The 18,554-nt window shown below is 32.2% G+C and overlaps 1 protein-coding gene across 1 annotated transcript in view; it reads right to left on the reverse strand.

Annotated features, from left to right (window-relative positions):
* Window positions 1–9,072, reverse strand: part of LOC106458545 (GRB10-interacting GYF protein 2-like) — a 104,191-nt gene extending 95,119 nt beyond the window's left edge. Inside the window, exons 1-2 of the mRNA XM_022384785.1 lie at window positions 9,057–9,072; window positions 7,826–7,935 (exon numbers count right to left, since the gene is read on the reverse strand). The gene's annotated coding sequence lies outside the window, so the exon portion shown is untranslated. The remainder of the gene's footprint in view (window positions 1–7,825; window positions 7,936–9,056) is intronic.
* Window positions 9,073–18,554: the final 9,482 nt, after the last annotated feature.

The raw sequence follows: 18,554 nt of genomic DNA on the forward strand, positions 1-18,554 counted from the left end.
CACACAAAAAATTGGTACTTCATAACCAGGTATATTTAAGAATCCATAACATTTTCAAACATACTACTATTAAGTTTTAGCATTACCTTCAAATTTTTTTGGCATATTTTTGTGATGAATGAATGGAATGTAGAAATTATATTTTCTTCATTAAAATAGTCATAAAATTCAGTATATGACTGTCTATGGTGCATTTTGATGATGAGCAGACCTGGGTTCCCCAACATTCACAGACAGAACATTTGAGAGAGTTTAGCAGCAGCAAAATAAGTTTCCAACAATGAGCAAGTCAAGCAGGCCTGTTACATTCATGATTTCATGTGACTGACCTTTTGATGTACATTGTTACATTTTATGCATCTTGAAAATTTTTTCAGGACACTGGAACAACTACCAAAAAATGGAACTGTCCCAACAAAACCAAGACTTCTGGTCACCATAGTACTGTAGTAATTTATCTTAGATGCCACGTACCTCTAAAGTTACACTGTTGGAGCTGTTTAATGGGTTTTCATTGGTCATAAGATTTTTGGGGGGAAAACAGTATAAAGTTTAGCTTATACTCAGTTATACTGATGTTACATTTTTCAACAAACATTAAATATGTGACAGTACTGAAAACCAACAAATAATGTTTCTGTACACTATTATTTCACAATTGCTACTTTCATTAACTTCCTGTTCAAAATGGATTAATTTGACCCACCTTGGAAGTGTTAAACTATACATATCTTCATGAAATTTGACAAGCTTTTAATAAACATCACAAGTCTGTTGTACAAAAAAAAAATCAATTTCCAAAGCCTTTACTGAGTCAGGCAGAGTGAAAGGTGATTTTCATGTTAAGAATAAAAATAATTTCATTTTGAGTTTACTTACAGATTAAGTATTATCTTATTACAAGTTACAGCTTTTACAGTAAAGATTGTTCTTTACAAGTACAGGTACTTAAAAATGATTGAAACATGTATCTGTTCTAAAAGATAATCTTCCTTACTGTAAAAGCTACAACTTGTAAGAAAAATAATTATTTTTATCTTAGTTTTCATATTTTATTTGCATAACCTCTACAACCTCCTAAATGAATATCAAAAGTTTTTCTTGGTAAAACTTTAAATCTTATTATTTTCTCTACCCTAGCACCAAATTTAAAAAATTCATCTACGTACAATGAAAAGTTAAAAAATATGAAAAAGAAAATTAATACTTATTTTTCTTCTTTAAATGCATCGTGTCTTTCCAGATATTCAGTTTAACCTTCAAAAATTCAACTGTTAACTTTTACACAGCTGTTTTCTTTTAATTTTGTTTTACTTCCAGACTTTGTTCCAGAGAAGCTGTTTATTACTCGAGATCACAGTAAAAGCCATTATCTATTTCCTACACACGGATAAGGTAAATAAACTGATTGAGCTATGCATAGTTCTTGTGATCTTAAAACTTTAGATTATTTTATTCTTGTTACCCAGGTTAAGATGTTTTGATTTTTACATTTTAGTTACTTTCTAAAATATATTAACTAAGTAAAAAATGTACATAAAAATTTAGCACTTGCTTTAGGTGTTGAGGCCCATTGGCACTATTTTTTCCACTGTTTGTTGTCTTAACATAACTCACATAGCTTTCAAATATGCATTTTAAAACAAAAATATATCAGAAACTAGAATATACCAAAACTACTATAATTTACCTGACTTTTTAACTGTTACTGCTAGAAGCAATGACTTCACTCAACATACAATGACTTTAACTGCTAAATATAAGCTATCTAATGATTCCTGTGCAACATAATAAGCTCTTTCTGCTGATTATAAACTTGTCCATCATACAGGTAGATGTGATGTATATAACTGACTTGAAAAGATGGGAGAGGCTTCTGTAGTAAGTTCAACAAATTTATTGATATCTCAGCAAATCAAGTAGGTAGGAAGTTCACATTTTGTATTCTTAGTAGTTATGTTTTTAATTGGCTGCAAGCCTCACCAACCAATTTTTGATATTAGAAAATCTCGAAAAAAGAAATCAAAGCCAGATGCATCACGTGAAACAGGAAAGTGAAGATTTGGAAGTTTTTTTTATATTTACTCTTGAAATTTAAATAATATTAAAATTTGAATTATAAATTACATTTTAAATCTAATTTTACTGGTATATATTTAAAATAAAGTTGTTTAATTAAACTCTGAACATAATTCTGGAAAACGTCATGATATGCATATTTTGACTCTATCAAACATATAGGGTTAACGATATCGGTTAGAATAATTAATACATCTAATTTTATTTTTTATTACAGAGATTGTTTTGCAGTGTTAGCTTAATATATGTATTAAGGACTAACCTAAATCTCCTAAACTAGCAGAACCTCATGAGGGTACTAGCAGAGAGGGTCCCCAACTGATGAAACAATGTGTTCTATTTCTAAGTAAGAATGTAAGAAAGGTATAATTACCTCTACTTATTATCAGGTTGATTTTTAGTTTTGCTTTAAGTAGGTAGTTTACTTTAACTAAAAGTTAATATTAATTATAATGAATTAATTATATTGGTATCAGTAAAAATACAAAATGATAAATTTTTTGAGGTTATTAGGGTGATGAGTAAAATTATGAAGAATGTTCTTTATTAGAAGGTGAATTAACTAGGCTTTGTGACTGATTTCAAGTTTGGATGACGAGTTAAAAATAATCAAAAAGGGTAGGAGCTCATTTTTAAAATGATGTAAGCAAATTGGCTATCATTTATAATAAAAGTTTTAACATTTACAAGTTTTCAAGAGATGATGTGGTGGAGCCACACATGAAGGTTAAATAAAGCAATTTAAAAATATTCACAGGAATTAGACACCTAGGAATTTTTTGTTTGTTTCTTATGACATTTGTCTTTTTGCTCATAGCAAATAATTATTTCCTTTTAAAGCTACATAAATACTTCTGTACTTAAATAAGTCAGATAATGATACCTAGTACTTGCAAGCATGATGATCTAGATTATGCTGCTCCATGACATTTGAAGGAAAGTCATTATTGATCGTGCAACATTTAAGTTCTTGATCAGAGTTATATAGCTACTTCAGAAGACAATAAAAATCCAAAAAGAAATCACAAAATACATTAAAGTTTGTTTGTAATTAAGCGCAAAGCTACACAATGGGCTATCTGTGCTCTGCCCACCACAGGTATCGAAACCCAGTTTCTAACATTGTAAGTCCGCAGACATACCACTGTGCCACCGGGGGGCAATACATTAATGAAAATAAAAACAAGATAAAACTGGTTGGATATGTAAACATTAATTGTTAAATCATAATAATTCTGGTTCTGTATTTTTATTTTATTTTAGGCAGCAATACCAACTCCACAATACATCAGTTTAAAATAATTTTGTGTCTATTGACTTAAATGGGGAAAATAAAATTATGAAGAGGACAATTACTTCCTTGAATTTCACTTGTCACAGGGGTCAAATATTTGGCAAATCACCTTAAATAATGAACTTGCCCACCAGAACTCATTGTGGGAAAAGCTCTTTCACTAAAAACAAAGCCCATTACCTGGATTTCATCAACATTGTTCAAGTTTAGTTTTTAATAAAATAGACACTTTCAACTTTGTAATTATAAACTTTACATTTCCTAATAAGTTATGTAACATTGTTTACTATTCCAGTTTGTTTGAGATAAAAAAGTTTATTCTAAATACAAGACTTCATGGACAGTTTGTAAAATCACACCCATTTTCACAAACAAGTTTTCTCCTATTGCATTTTGAACACAAGATTCAACAATATTCTTGCTACTAATTATAGATTTAAATGTTTTACAGAATATCGCAACCTTTTTGAAACTTTCATATAAGACTAACTTTTTATAAATTGTCATACTAAACCAAACTAGTGTATTTACCACTATTAGCTTTATATCCCATTTGTTTATACTATTACTATATATAGTTAACATTACCTATATAAAAGTTTATATAAATTGTTACTAGTTAAGTTACATTAGTTTTTGCTGATTACTTTTATCATATTTACCATTGCTGTAACTTCCTTTTCTAAGTCTTATTATTATTAGTGAACATTTTTGAATAGTCTACTTACTAGTTGTTACTGAAAATTTAACTATTTACTTTTCTATTTTCAACTCCACATGTTAAGTAACAAAGGTTAGTTAAAGTGAAAGTAGTTGTGTTAGATACATCTCATAGTATGTTTAATATACTGTTGTTTTTTTATTACTTTTAACACTACACCCAAATAATAATGAGTCACACCAATTAATCTCAGATGTCAGGCTCCTCAAAAATTACACTATCAAGAGTTATTTATTGGGTTTCATGGGAGACATGACATATCTAGAGAAGATTGTGTAAAGCTTTACTTATAAATGATCATAGTGATGTTGTGTTGCTCAATAACATCAATTCTATGACAACACTTCAAACTAACAATTAGCGTTTGTGTGCTCTGTTAAGTATACTCTGTTCTTTCATTGGTTACTTTTATTAACATTATTAGTTAGAAAGTTCAGTGATACTTAGTTTTTCTTTTAATTTTTCATTATTATGCTTTTATTATAGATTGTTTTGTACTGTTAGCTTAGTATATAAACTCAAGACTAACCTAAGTCTCCTGAGCTGAACAAAATATTGCTAAAAGCAAGAGTACCCAACTGATGAAACAATACATTGTAATCTTTATAAAAAATAACATAATGAAAGTATATTTAATTACTACACTCATAACCAGGTTGATTTTCAGTTTAATCTAAATAGGTAGCTTTCTTTGATTGGAATTAATATGAGAAAGAGTAAGATTTATCATAACTTGATTCACACATTTAATACAGATGGCAACCCAGACAGTAATGTGACTGAAGAAAAATATCTTGTCTTTATGGTGGATTAGACATGCAAGCCATTAAAATAGTGCTCTGTTGCTAGTAGCAAAGCGAATAGAATTTTAGGGTGTATTTAAAGATACAGTGATAACAAATCTAAAATAAGAAGAAATTCTATATTCTAAGAACTTAAGAGTGAAAGTAAAGATTATATAACAATATGTCCACCATGCTGTACATGCCATCTCCACTGCTGACGAGGCCTTTTGCCTAATACCAGGACTCATCAGGCTTATGGAATACTAGTTAAGCCTAACTCAGAATACCATGCATGGACAGATAACTTATTGGAAAGTTTAACAGGAGTGCTACTATGATCATTTCAGGGTTAGAAGGATTATCTTATGGAGATATATTAAGATCTCTTAAGTTATTTTCTCAAGAGAAAAGAAGGATAAGAAGTAATCTTATTGAAGTTTACAAGATTATCTAGAGGATCAACAGAATAAGGGTATCTGATTTTTTTGTGCTAAATTCTGAAGACAAGAGGAGAGAATACAAGATGATGGTTTGGCAAACACAAACTAGGCTTCAGTTAAAACAGTTTTATTTTATTAACAGAGAGTCTAGCTTATGGTATAAGTTGTCATTAACAGTGGTGGAGTTCAGCACTATAAAAATAATTTAAAAGGAGAACCAATAATTTCTTGAAAAGTAAAGGTTAAGGTAAAGTTTTTATTCTTTCACAAGGGTAGGTGTGCAGGGACATCCTTGAATAGTCTTTTGTTGCCCATATGTCATGTTTTCAGCCTGAGAAGGGCTTTTCTTTAGTATTAAAGAAATAATTCTATGACTAAGAAAAAATTATAAGAATAAGTCTTAACAGCCCCAATCCTGGTGTGTTTTTAACAACATTATTTTTAAGTTAACATGTGAAATGGTTTACCAATTGACCTATACTATTTGTTATTTAGACTTATTTCAGCTGCATATGTGAATGAGGTACATTTGTGTTGGCTTCTTTAGTTAGTGCTTTTGTAGATGGAGGGGTGTCTGTGAAAATCCAAACAGCCTTCAACTAAAGACATTGTGCTTAAGTTCTTAACATTATTTAATTTTTAGAACTGTTATCATTTATGACAAAAAAATACCATTTTATAGGAGAGTTAAACAATTATATAAACCTAAGAATTTTAAGTTGTCATCAAAATGAATTGGAAAACAATTTTGCACTAAAGTTGTAACATTCTCTTTCTTTCTTGTGTGTGTGCCTATATATATACGTATATCTGTCATTGTCACTGTGCCAAGAGCTACATTCAGTCTAGGTAATCTAACTTTTAAGTATTCATAATAGTTATAATGCATCAGTATATTCTGACAATAATTACTCACAATACATACTAGACAATGAAACCTTTTCAGCATTTATTTACATAAATGATAGTTTAAGCAACAGAAATGTTTAACAGGGATAGTATAAGTAACTTGAAATGATCAAATGATTACTAACTCATTAGTTTCAGTTTTAACCATACACTGACAAACTCTGCCTCAGTATGTAAATTTATAATTATATATACATATACACATATATATATATATGTATATGATCAAGTAAACGATTATATTCATCTGTGAACTATTTAATTTGTTTTGTCCTTCACAGTCTTTAGGCTTATACTTTCTACATACATTCAGTAAATCATGTGTTACATCAGCTTAGAATAATGTTGTTGATTCACATCAAGTACTTTAGTGAAAATAATCACTGTGGAGTAGTGATTTTCAATAGCATTGCGGTTATTCATAACCTGCTTATGATTTTTTCTTCTTTTTTTTTCTGGTAAGAAATGTTCACAATCACTCAAAGAAATAGGCTTAGTTGAACTACAACATAAAGCTTCCACTCATTGTTGTCAGGCTATTCGTGTGTTTAAAGCACAGTAAAGAAAGTGCTACTAAGACAAATCTTACACAATTTTTACAATATACATACAGTCAATTCATTGTTACACTTCACTTTGCATGAGAATGTCAAAATTAATGACATGAAAATTAATAATGGCTGCATAACCACTGAAAATAATAGCAATTAGAAGTAGTCTATTGGTGTTTTACACTCAAATTGCAGTACATCAAACTGAAATAAACAATTCAAAATATACCAACCTCAATAATTACAGATATGTTTGCCATGCTAAAATAAAGGTAATTTTCCCTATAAAATATTTTCATCTTAATGTTTGACTCTTGCTTGTGTGTAAAATCATTGTACAGTTAAAAGCAACTTTCTCATCCCAACAATTCACAGTAATTAATTAATTTTGTAAATCTAGTAATTCATAAGTTTTGCCACATTCTTCAGTAAACAGGAACGTAGTGCTATATGAACTAATAAAAAATTACTTCTCGTTAACTAATTATACCTACAATATATAACAAACAAATGTAGCTATGGTAAGATAACTATATAACCTAGTATAGGCTTAAAATTGTTAAATACAGAAACAAATAATTCAACTCACTAGGAATTGAGTAGCAATACTACTACTTCTACTAGCATATGTCACACTTTAGCTTAATCATATGGGATATTTTTATTTCTTAGTCTTAGTTAACTTTTTTGCACAACCCCATACGGAGAACAAATTATACCAAAAAAGTAAAAATAATTAATTACTTTCGTTTACAATACAATAAATCAATGCATTTACAAAATCAACGAATGAGAGGATAATAATCATAAATGGTGGTCAGTAGAGAAAATTACACTTCAGACTTGGCCGAACTACATCGTCTTGCAGCTCAGAATCAGACTACAGTTTAGTAATCTGATCCTCCGTCATACTCATAAACTCAATTCTCTATTTTTTGTGTCTGAGTAATCTAACAGTGAATGAATATATGTAAACTAAATACGAACTGCTTTGTATAATAAACTCGAGATATAAGTACCAATGCATCTTTATTCGTCTTTCTTACCTTTTTGTGTGAGTTAAGAGGTTTTAGGCAAATATCAGCCGACGACACGACAGCATAGAAGAAAGGTGGCCGCACCTTGGGTCACGTGACTGTTAGATTGAATCCGGGATCTTTTAAAAAATTCATTTGATATATATTAAATTAAATGATTTATACCCAATTTAGGTATCCTGCAACATAAATTAGAAAAAGTTAATTAGTTAATGTGACTATTAGTACTATAAATTGCTATATAATTTGTGATTTGTGTGGTATTTTTATGTTTAAAGTTATTAATAGCTTGGTAGTCCCCATCAGATGTTAAGAATCATTAAGTTGAGGTTCTGAGGCCAAAAGCCAGGGGGCGAAACTTTAAATGTTTAAATTACCTAAAATAATAAAATGAATAACAATGTTACTATGTAAAACAACATTTTATCTCTGATTAAAATAAGTACAATAGCATATAAAAAAACTAGAAAATTCAAGGAAATTTCTATGTCATTTTGAACACTATTTTTGCCACTATTCTCTGGTGTAAGTTTCCTATTTATGACAACTCAGGAATCATATATTGCCATATTATTAAATTAAAAGTCCTTCGGTGGGACAGCGGTAAATCTATGAGCATGCAACGCCAAAATGTAGGATTCCGTTCCCCGCGATAGACACAGCAGATGTCTCGATGTGGCTTTACACTAAAAGAGACAAATTAAAATTTAAAAAATGTGTATATTGTTGTAACGAATTCTCTCGCTTGGCGAGTTATTTTCGATAATTTGGTTAAAATAATGCCCAGTCTAGTCCACGTAACTCTAACGAATTAATTTATTTCTTAAGTAAAGTGTACTAGAGTCAACTATTACTGGTAGACCTAATTCGCAAACAACGTTTCAACAGAAATTCTGAAACTAAAGTACACCTGTTATACTTATGAACTTACCTGCAGAATTTCGTTGCTAATCAATCGATAACGAACTCATTGACTAATTGACTGACTAACTGAAACACAGACGGACGGAATCTCACTTTTTAACTCGCTAACTGACATGAACTGAACACTCAATAATTGAATAATTCACGAACTCTGGTATTTATATTATACTCTTAAGTCTACCTAGTACAAGAAAATTCTAGATTCTACTGAAGCCTTAAGATTCATAAAAGTTCTCGACCTTTCATCATCATGACGTCATTACATGGTCTCTCTGGCAAACAAACATCTAAATAAAATGATAAAAATATAACTTACAACAATGCTGTCCTCTTCATGGACTGTGAAGACCCTTGTACAATCCTATTATACAAATAAAACAGTACAGTAAACTTTCCACTCACTAAATTGGTGACTCTTTTCTTGTTTATTACATGGAAGTGATTTTAACATGAATCCTAGGCTCTTCAGCAAATTGAATTTTTGCTCGAAATTTCTTATCTGAAATTACCCAGCTGGTTGTTCTCTCACCAACATACTTACAAAGATGATAATGGTGGATGACATTTGGCTTAGACCACCTGTTCTTCTGAATTATGTAAACCACGTGATGGACTGCTTTCAGTACAATGTATGGTCTTTCCCAACACCTGCTAAACTTTAAAGTTTGTCATCTCTTGAAGCAGAGATTGTACAGCTGTACAATGTTAACTCAATGAAATCCAGTATTATCAGCATTAACATCATAGTAACTTTTCATTTTATCTCTAGCTGAATTAAGTATTTCCAAGATAAAATCATATGTATATCAATGATTTTCTTTAATCTTTCTCTGCATATTTTATAAGACAAGTACATATATAAGTAATCAAAAGTTAAAGTTAATTGTATGAATACACGTAATAGTAATAATATTTGAATTGAATTTGCATTACACAATGAATATGTTTCAATATAATTTTCTTGTAATACTCTCATGTGGAGTTAAGAAATAGCATGTATAAGGGCTCGAAGTCATGAGATCAGTTAAATAACCATGTGTGCATAGAATCATATTTGATTTTAATTGTGAGGGTGACACTCTGATGCATAACTAGCAAAGATATTTATCTGAAACTGGACTTCCTGTCAAGAGGAAGCAGAAGAGTCTTTGAATCTCTGGGAAAGATCATTATTGTATATCAACTTGTCAAGAACATAAATGCCAGACAATTAATTCAAAGCATGGAAACAAGTCTGTCAAGAAGCCTAGGATAAATTAAAAAGACAAGTGGTGGTATAAAATTAGAGTAGCTGTCAAAGAAATTGATGACAGATCATCAAATCGTGGCTGGAATGAGCTTAAAGTAAAGTTACGAGACAAATAGTAACCTGAGGCTAGAGTAAAGATGCCAGTGGAACAATATCTCTTGTGTAGCACTTGTGATCTCAGTTTGAGATGGTAAGAGAAAAATAGCTATGCACTGAGTGAGATAGCACCTAATAATTATGAAAAATCTGAGTATACTTAGCAATAAATCAATATACATCTGCCAGCCTACACCAAAAATGAATAAACAGTCATGCTCTCTGCCCTATTAATGCAAGTCTCAGCTTCCTAGTGAATATAATATTGTTACGTCTCCAGTCGTTAGTTAATTTTCCGTAACTTCGTTCCCACGAAATTTTAGCGACACAAGTCCTTTCTTAATAAAACTGGTTTATTCTTTCCGAATATAACTTTACCGATACACTTATTTTCAACAGTCGCTCTATAACAAACGCTATAACAATGAACTTCAACAATACTTTCTGACTGCAGTTCAATTACTCACTACCTACACACACACTGTCACGTCACGCAAGGACCATCTTATATATACCAGCCCACCCCCAATCTAGCAAATGCTAGAGCACTCCCGAAGGAACAGGATAGTTCTAGAAACGTGGCGTGACACTAGTCATGTGACCTCGCTGACGCAACAATATATTTTATAACTTAGCTTTTAAATTCTTCTTAAAGCTTTTTTAATAACAAACATAAGAGTTTGAATCTGCAAAGTTAGAAATGTTTAGTGCTGATATACTTTTGAATAATATGTAGAAGAAAATACATGTTCGATGTTTTTGTTTAAAAAATATCTGACTTATTCCTTATTTTCATGTAAATCTCCTCGAATTGGTAAACTGTTGAACGCCACTGACTGTATTCTTGGCATTTTAGAATACTTATTAGTTGTATCGAGTAACTGTCTCATCAATAGTGTCTGTTACATCTATGTAAGACTCTGCTGAGTGACTATCATCTGTATGTAACTAAAGAAGGCATAATAGCATGTTAAATTCTCTCCCAAGCATTAGTGGTCATGTTGTGTTGCCTACATCGTCATGTACTTCCTTGTTAGGATTTCTGCTACCTTTATAGGAACAGCATATACTTCTGGCTATTTGGTGAAATAGCTCTTAGCAATCATGACATATTTATTCCCATTGTCACTACGTGGTAGAGAACCAAGCACATCCACAACGACTTTTTCAGTTCTTGTTCTAACATAATATTTCTGTAGTTGTCCATGCTGTTTCTTATGTGGATCTTTCTGCTCACAGCATAGTTTAGATGATTTACAGCGAATGTATCCGGCTGTTGGAAAGTTGGAAAGATACTATGAAAGAACCAACTGTAGTCGTTATTTTTGTCCTCTGGTATCTTCTCATTTCGGATGTAACAAGCACTTTTGTAGGCATAATTAATCTTACTGTGTCCAGCCATCTTTATCTGAAAGTTTTTCTACACTATTTTTGATCCACTCGATGATTGGTTTCAAACTCATATCTTCTGATTAAGCAACTTGCATTTGAGGGTTAGATCACATTAACTCTTCATCATCATTTGTGGATGTCACCTATTGGACTATACTTTGTTGTAATTTTGGTTGGTCACCCTGACTATCTCCTGCTTGTCTATCTTCATAGTATTTGTATTCTTCATTAACACATAGTCTTCAGGATATTGCATCAGCATTTACATGGTTCCATCCAGAGCAATGCATGATGCTAAACTTGTACTCCTGAAGTTGCTGGAACCATGATGATATTTAACCTTCTTAGTTGTGAAAATTTACCAGCTACTTCAATGTTGAATGCTCAGTCCAGAATGAAAAACTGTTGTCCATATAAATAATGATGAAAATGAATTAAGGCTCAAGCAACTCTTAGTAGCTATTTTTGGATTGAACAAAACCTCCTTTCTCCAGAATTCATTGCCTTGCTATGATAGGAGATCACACATTCTTTTCCGTGTTTTATTTTTAATAACACTGCACCCACTGCAAAATCATTAGTGTCTATATTTAATATGAACAGATCTTCAAAAGTCGGGTATGCTAATACAGAAGGAATGGATAATTCCTTCTTTTAGTCCAACAAAATTTATATGTTTATTTCTAGTAATTTATGTAGTGGATAAGCTATTTTAGAGAACGATTTCATAATGATAGCAAAAGCACAGTTCAAGAAATCTTTTTACCTGACGCAGGTTCTTTGGCATTGGCAAATTCTGAACAGATTAAATCATAGATGAGTTTGTAGACAACCCTCTCTGCTGACTATATGTACCAGGAAATTTAACTGTTGATGTAACAATTCATCTTAAGGTCCTCTACCCTTAAGGGAGTATTAAAAATTTTCCTTGACCCATTATAAGCATTATCAAAAGTCTTCCACTGAGTGATTATGTCATCCAAGCAACATTCCAATGTAGTTCAGAGAGGACACACTCCATCATTTGTTGACATGTAGCAGATGCATTACATAATCCAAATGGTAAAATAACAAATTGCTGCAAGACTGTATTCTCTCTATTTGTTTCATTCCCTTGTACTTACCAATATCCACTTTCCAAACACAATGTTTAAAATCATTTTGATCCAGATAAAGCACCCAAAATAGAGTCAATCCTAGGAAGTGAGTTCATTCGTCTACTGACAGTCATGCAGAACCTTGTGGATCCATTATTATTCTTCAAAATAGATAATTTCAATGGGCTATAGTCTATTCTGTGACTTCTTGCTTCTTCATGGCTTCTATCTCTTTGAAAACCTCATCCTGTTTTGCAAGTGGGAGTCTTCTGGTTAACTGACATGTAGAAGCTGCAAGATATCTGAGTTTTTACTTACGTTATGAGACCCAAGGGCGAAGGTGTCTCGATATTCTATGAGTAAGTTATGTAATCTATGGTATTGATCAGCTGTAAGACATCAACAGCTCTTGTAAGTGAGGTTGTAATCTATCCTCATGTGAGGATTCAACATTAGACTGATGTTCTTTGATGTGGAAGTACTGCTTGTACTGCTTCTTTTCTTGCAATGTTCCATCAAGATCTGACACGAATTTTAAAGTTTGCATGGCCTTAATAGCGACACTTTTATTCTTCAGATCCAGAAGAGTTTTCCCATCAATGTTCCTTCAGAACACTCTGGAGTGTTTGGTTCTACTAGAGTACAGTCATTAGATGTGAATTTATTCCTAATCAGTCCTGCTATGGGTATTTCACTTCTTAGTAGTACATGACTGTTCTCCTTGTTGTCACTAGAAGTTCAACCTCTAGTATAGTAATTGTCATGTAGTGCATGAGAATTTCCTGGTCATAGATGGTGAAGCTATTTGAAGCTAGCCTAATGTCTCCATATGGAGTCAGTTTCCGATGTCCATTTTTCCTTGATGTCAATTATTCATATACCTTGAACATCATATCTCATTTGGAGCACATTGAGTATTCTCAGATGACCTACATCCCGTAAATCCAACTGATTCCTGTTTTTCTGATGTCTAATTGCTGTTCCTTCAGTCCTATTGAGCTCAAAGACTCATCCTTAGGGAATTGTCTTCTTGGTGTATTAACTACCCTTGGTTCCTCAAAGTATCATCCATAATGGCCACGTTTTCCCCATTTATAACACTTCCCTTTTTCTGACATCCTTTGGAAAAGTTTTTATCCCATGTAGGCTTTGGTCTGTAGTTCTTGGCAATATTTCCTTTCAAATTACACTTGAAACATCTATTGTTTTGTGGTTTATTTCCTCCATTATGTGTAACTAGTTGTCTTACTAATCATTTCAGTTCTTCTAGAATATCATCAGGGTGAGTTGATGTTAAAATACTATGTGATCTGGTAATTCCATAACTTCTATATGGCGCCTTTGGTTATTTAACTGCAGCTTCAATGGATTTCTTTAACTGATGTACACCTACTTTTCTTTAGCCTGATTCCCATATCCTTATCTGTTATGGCACCTTAAATTGGTCATGTGTCAATAAATCCACTATTTCACGTGGAATATCTGGGTAGGATAATTGGGCAATGTTGGCTAAGACCTCTTTTTTCCCTCCATACTCTACTCCTGAACTTTGCTTTAGATAATTCCATTTGGTGTGTCAATTCCAAACTATTGGATAAGGCAGATAATGAAGCTTGATAGTTGTTATATCTCTTAGACAGAATGTTGCTTAATACTGTTAAAGCCAATCCTCTTAATTTGTCAGCAAGATGAATAGCCTCTTGTTCAATATTCCTCCTATTCACTTTGGAAATGATTTCAAACTGAGCCTGGTATATCTCCTTTGGTATCTTTCCATCATAGTCCATTGCTTTTTGATTTGAGGATGTTGGTAAACCAACTAGTTTAATTCTGGTACTAGACTTAGTAGTATCATGGGTGGAATAGTCCAGAAAGGTACTGTAGTAACAAACTGTATGACAGAAGTGGTAATAGGTGTAGACAAAATAGTTTAATATATTCCATATTTTATAATAAATGGTGATTTAGTTTGGAATTTTTAGGATCATACAAAAAGAAGTGCAGCTGGTTTGATATTTTCAATTACCAGTTCATTTTCCAGATATTTTATTCTGTCACTGATGTTATTTTCTATATTCTTGATCATGCTGTACTTTGTTGACGCCTTTTATACTTTTTAAATCTTATTGTTTTAATCTTTATGTACCTCTCCAATAGCTTCAATGATTCTTTCCTCAATCAGCTTTATTCAATTCTTAATTCTCCTTTATATATATTATGTTCCTTTCTTTAGCTATTTTTTTAACATTTCCATCTATTACCTCTTGATCTTCTTTTAATGACTCGTCTCTTTTGTCTTGACCTTCTTTTAATGCTCTGTCTCTTTCTGTTTGTTTGATACAGATAGCCCAAGTGTTTTGCACAATAAACCCCAAATAATCAACCAAGTAACTTTTTCTTTTCTTTTTTCACATTTTCATCATCCCCAACAAATATTTGATCTTGCTTCTTGCCCGTGTTGTCATCATTTTGTAGTGTAGTCAAAGTTCTATCTTATTTTCACCAAAATAATCCCACATTTGACTGTAGTGTTGTAACATGTTCTATCGCTGGGCGGGTTATTTGCGAAAATTTGATTTTAAAAATGCCCAATCTAGTCCACGTAACATTAACGAATTAATTAACTATTTTAAAAAAGTGTGCTACAGGCAACTTTCACTGGTAGGCCTAACTTCACAAACAATGTTTAAACAGAAATTCCGAAACTAATGTACGCCTAACTTACTTATAAACATACCTGAAGAATTACCTTACTAACTGGTTTATAACAGACAAGCTTACTAATTCACCGACTAATTGGATCACAGACAAATGGACTCTCACTGACTAACTCAATAAATGTTATGGAAATGGATAATTCAATAACTGAATAATTTACTGATTCTGGTATTTATATTGTACTCTTATTTCTACATAGTGGAGTAAGATTCTATCAAGGCCTTACTTTCGTGAAATTTCTAAATCTTGCGCTACCATGACGTCATGACAAGATCCCTCTAGCAAACAAACATCCAAATTAGAATATCAAGTATATTACTTAAAACATTATGTATATTATAAACAGTTAAGAAGACAGAATAAATTTATTTCAGTAAATTTGCTGACAATATGAAGACTGTTTATTTGTGTTTCTGAATTTCACGCAAAGCTACTCGAGGCCTACCTGCGTAAGCTGTTCCTAATTTTGAAGTGATAGACTAGAGGGAAGGTAGCTAGTAAACACTATTTACCACCAACTATTGGGCTACCATTTACCAGCAAATAGTGGGATTAACTATAACATATCGCCCCTACGACTGAAAGGTCGAGCATATTCTGGGATAGAATTCACACCTGAGACTCCCAGGGTGCCCTAACGACCGGGCCACGAAGAAATAAACAATAGATTCAGTAGTTCTTTCTACAGCAAGATCCCCTAGCAAATTTTAAATTCTAGCTGCCTTGGATCTACTGTCCATTATCACTTTTCTTCACTTTGCTGATATGTTAACAATTCTGTATGCTTTCTGATCATTGTCTATTAAAAAACTTCTAAAGATGCTAGTCTGAGCCTATATTTTCAGTCATAAACAATTTGATTACGCAGGTCAGCCAACGTACAACATATATTAACAATCATATTTAATGAATAGCTACGTCATAAACAAGACACATTTTTTAATACTATTACAAAGAATTAATTTACTTAAATAATACATTAAAATGCTACTGTCTAATCTTATCTATTTCTGAACTGCAAAATCCCTGGAATAGTTTCGCAATAATAGTTACATTTTATAGTTTTCTAGGTCACTGGTTATCATGTTTGTCCATATAAGTAGAATAATGCACTCTTCTTTTATTGATTGGTAACACTATTTATATAGCAAGCATTTCTTCCTTAAAATCGTAGTCCCTGGGAGAATGTTCTTTTTTCTGGCATAAAGGTTGGAGAAATTTCTTTTCATTTTGTACTTATAGTCAATTGTTTATGTTTGTGGATTCTTTGTAACAAGTGTTTTACACTTTGATCACATCTACAGATAAGTAACGTATTTTTAACATGACAGCTCCACAGCTATTTATAGTGAGCAACTTGTGTTTCCTTTTTATATTTTGGTCTAGAACATCAATGATTCTCCTTACCAGTGCCTATAGATCTTCCCAAAATTGATTCATCCAGTGGGGGGTATCCTTTGAGGCTGGAGAGGTCACGTGACGTTATAGTTCCACAAAGTGGTACCACTAAGGTTGAATAGTTCCACATTGTGTTACTAGAGGCAGTTAGTTCCAAAGTGCATTACTTGGGGGGAGAGATAATGAGATCACCACCATTCACTAGTTTAACTTACCAACTTATGTAGGGAACTGTTTTTCATATTAACGTAACATGAACAAATTATATATATATATATATATCATATGAATCACATTACAATCTAAAAACTACTATTTCATTTTCTTTAGCTCTTAAGATTATATTAGTTTCTGCATTACCATTAGTGTCAACTTTCTACCTTATAGTTTCGCTTCAATAACAATAATAAACATAGCGTTTGAAAACGTAAAATTAATTCTTAATTTGTTACAGTTTCATTATTTGTATAGTGTACTTCATGATTTCCACACATGAATATTCATACATTAATTTATCTTATGTAGTCCTGAAAATGGATTTTTTAGCGTTAATGTAAAGAGTTTAATCTCTATAAATTTATCCAATGCATCATATTCAAATCTGTACACTAATTTAACTTACAGTCTATTTAGATCTGAAACGGACTGTTTAATGTTGCTTTATATGTAAAATATTCAAACTGTAGATAATATTACCTGTATTATATAAACTAAAAATAATACAATATGTTCTAAAGTAAAATAGGCACTAAGCCTGCTATGTCCTATAGAGCCTTGTTTTGATGTTTACGTCTGATTTTATCCCCTAGTTATTAAATTGTGTAGGAAATAATTTCGTTCCAAACAAATATAATGGCACTAATATTATGTTTTGTCAAATGGTTTTTTAAACGCATGACTTACTGTACAATGAGCGTAGATGAACTCCATTCACATATGAAACCGTTCAGATTGTATAATATAGAAACTAAGTGAAAGAAATAACAACTCTTACCACTATATATTTTCCATCCGATAAGATTTTCCAACTTCTATGGTTTTTGTAGAACATTCAATTTGAAGTACAAAACAAAAAACTGCTGAGCGAAACACTTAAACTTGACAAAACTTTGTTATTTTACAGTGGAACCTATTTAATATAAAATAAACTTTGAATATGTATATACACAGAATGTCTGCCACGTATATTATAATAAACAAGAACCACTAATGATTATGTTTCGCACATAGACTGATAATGTTTGTTTTGTTTTTGAATTTCGCGCAAAGCTACACGAGGGCTATCTGCGCTAGCCGTCCCTAATTTAGAGGGAATGCAGTTAGTCATCACCACCCACCGCCAACTCTCGGGCTACTCTTTTACCAACGAATAGTGGGATTGACCGTACCATTATAACGTCCCCACGGCTGAAAGGGCGAGCATGTTCGGTTTGACGGGGATTCGAACCCGCGACCCGCAGAGTGCAAGTCGAGTGCCCTAACCACTTGACCATGCCGGGCCCCTACTGATAATATAAAATCATGGCACATTCTGGACAAGTTTCACGTTTGTTATAATACGTTTGGTATATTTCATGGCTTACACATACGAGTATGCATATACTCGTTTAACTTACGTTCTACACCAGAGATTCTCAACCTATTTGTTCCTCTGTACCCCTTGGGCATTCTCTCCCAAACCACTAATGGAGGGAGGAGAGCTTGCCCAGTTGGCTGATCGCTAGTTTATCAGCTGATTTGTAACGAGGGTGTTCTTTATTGCTTATGTTCTACATTACCTATTGAAAACATGAGTTATAATGTAGTACAGCAATACCATCACAACGTTCACCATGATCACAACTTTTTGTTTAAAGAGCGTATA

The sequence above is a fragment of the Limulus polyphemus genome, unplaced genomic scaffold (genome assembly GCF_000517525.1).
Source record: "Limulus polyphemus unplaced genomic scaffold, Limulus_polyphemus-2.1.2 Scaffold483, whole genome shotgun sequence".
NCBI classification, from domain to species: Eukaryota; Metazoa; Arthropoda; class Merostomata; order Xiphosura; family Limulidae; genus Limulus; species Limulus polyphemus.